Source organism: Lynx canadensis, chromosome A1 (assembly GCF_007474595.2).
Source record: "Lynx canadensis isolate LIC74 chromosome A1, mLynCan4.pri.v2, whole genome shotgun sequence".
Classification (NCBI taxonomy): domain Eukaryota; kingdom Metazoa; phylum Chordata; class Mammalia; order Carnivora; family Felidae; genus Lynx; species Lynx canadensis.
In genome coordinates, this window is record NC_044303.2 from 55264814 (window position 1) to 55267566 (window position 2753).

Below are 2753 nucleotides of genomic sequence, written 5' to 3' on the forward strand. Positions count from 1 at the left end.
TAAGCACCAATTAGCAAACACATTGGCCTAATTACATTGACCAATTTCTCCCCTAATGTCTTCCAGTTCTTTTCCACTAACTCACTTCAGTGCTTGAAAACTTCTGCCTTTTGTTTCAGTGGAGGTTGGATTCAGTTTCTCTCCTTTATTGCTTTGCCTTCTTTTCTAAATAAAGTCTCCCTCTTTAAGTCTCTCTTGCCTGTTTAACTTATATTATACAGTATAATTTTTCTTTGACAAATGAAATTGTGTGTAATAGTGTTATCAATCTGTAGGTAAATGATTTTTTATTCATAAAATTGTATGAGAGGACCTATTTGGGGGAAATGATCCTATTTCACACTGTTATCAAAAATAAAATCAAATTAACTTAAAAACAAAAAAGTTTGAAAAATGTAAAACTATAGCCGTGCCTGGGTGGCTCAGTTGGTTAAGTCCCTGATTCTGATCTTGGCTCAGGTCATGGTCTCATGGTTCATGGGATTGAGCTCCACATCGGGCGCTGTGTTGACAGCACTGAACCTGCTTGGTATTCTCTCTCTCCTCTCTCTGCCCCTCCCTTGTTTGTGTTCTCTTTCTCTCAAAATAAATAAATAAACATTAAAAAAAGAAAAATGTAAATCTATAATATTATAGGATAATTTATTATTTTTCTCATAAAATACGTTTTGCAAGTTTAATTTGTTCTGAAGTCTAGTATAAATACTAGGAATTTGTAAACATGAGAGACCTTATCCCTGCTATCATTAAAACAAAAAAAGATTGATCAATTCGACTAAAGAAAACTAACAAGTCAAATAATCTGTACTTCTATACTTCAAAAGATATTTTACAAATGAAATATATATAACTAAAAGCCTAGAAGAAAATGTGTCCAACGAATATATAAAAATTCTATGCAGAATGCATCAAATATTTCTACAAAGTGAAAAAGGAAACGGAAAAAAAAATACTTCCAAAAGAAGTTGAACAAAATATATGAATGGGTGGCTTTTACAAATACACCTTGTTTCCAAAATATATCAGAAGGAAGCCCATGCATGTCTTCATCTTGTGGCACTTTGGAGGTGGTAATCTGTTCTAGGATGAAGCTGAATATTTCTTTCCCAGCTACAGCCTTCCAGAAACTTATTGAAGTGGATGATGAACTCAAAATGTATACATTTTATGGAAGCACATGGCCACAGAAGTTGATGCTGATGCTCTGGGTAAAGAATGGAAGGGTTATGAGGTCTGAATCAGTGATGGCAATGACAAACAAGACTTCTCCATGAAGCAGGGTATCTAGACCCATGGCCATGTCCGCCTGCTGCTGGGTAAGGTGCATTCCTGCTACTGACCAAGGAGGCCTGGACAAAGAAAGCACAAATCTGCTTGGTGTTGCATTGTGGATGCCAATCTCAGTGTTCTCAATTTGGTCGTTGTTAAAAGGGGAGAAAAAGAATCTGCAAACTTTTCAATCTAAGATGATGTCTGCCAATATGTTTTAAGAAAGCCCCCAAATAAAGATAAGAAGCCTACAACCAAGCACCCAAAATTCAGCGTATTGTTACTCCATGTAACATCCGTGTGTTGCTCTGAAGAAACAATGTACTAAGAAAAATAAGGAAGAGGCTGCAGAATATGCTAAACCTTTGGGCAAGAAAATGAAGGAGGCCAAAGAAAAACACCAGGAACAGATTGGCAAGAGACAAAGGCTGTCCTGTCTGAGAGCTTCCACCTCTGAGTCTGAGTTCAGTGGGGGAGGAAAGATTTTCTAAGGGTAACAAATAAAATCAGACATCCAAAAAAAAAAAAAAAAGCCCACACCAGTTATATTCTTCAAATCATAATTAGCATCACATTCAAAAGTTTGGAAAAGATTTAAATGATGATATCTAATGTAAACAAAAATTATCACAGTAACATATGAGTTCAATTTATTCTCATCTGTATAAAATCCCATAATACTGCAATGCCACTTCGTAGTATATAACTTAAATGAGTGAACCAAGCTAAGCAGAAGGGCATTATCTCATTTTCAGTGTTTACATTTGTTACAAGGGCAATGTAGTCTGGCATTATTTGGGAAGTAAAGTAACTGAATAAAATAGAAAATAACTTTCAAATGTGCCAGAAATTACAATAATTTTTCAAAATATTCTATCATGATATAATTGCTGGCTTCAAACTATGGTACTAAAAACATGTTGAAGGTTCTCAGAGAAATGCGCGTTTTAAAATAAATTCATATGCATATAAAATATTAAAGAACAGTTATAAAAAACCATGGCTAATAAGAATATTCATCTTAATGCTTCAAGGTGTCTTGATGTGTTTTTTAACCTTTGGCTTTGAAATTCCTGATATTAATTCTTAACTTCATTCTGCCATGTTATCAGTGTGATCAATAGAAGGTATTTACTACCTCCATGAGAAAACTGGGGGACTAAATCGCTTCCACTGAATATGGTTGTCATGTGGTTTAAATGAGTTCAAATACATGACAAGCTTAGGAAAACGCCTGATACACAGTAGCCATTCAACAAATGTTAGCTGTTATTATTTCTTTATAAAAAAAGTAACATAGAAGAAAAAAGTGGCTGTCCTGAAGATGCATTCAAAAGCAAATTTATTTCCAAAAAATCATACAGCTGCTATTTGCAGGTTTTATTTGAACAAAAAAATAGGCATTAAGGTTAGAAAAAATTATATATGCGATATTTGCTTTTCCCTTTGCAAGTAATTACAATATGCCAAAAATATTATATCTT

At 34.0% G+C, this 2753-nt stretch overlaps 1 pseudogene; it reads left to right on the forward strand.

The window, feature by feature from the left end:
• The first annotated feature begins 1085 nt into the window (after positions 1–1085).
• LOC115508718 lies at positions 1086–1760 on the forward strand (annotated as a pseudogene).
• Positions 1761–2753: the final 993 nt, after the last annotated feature.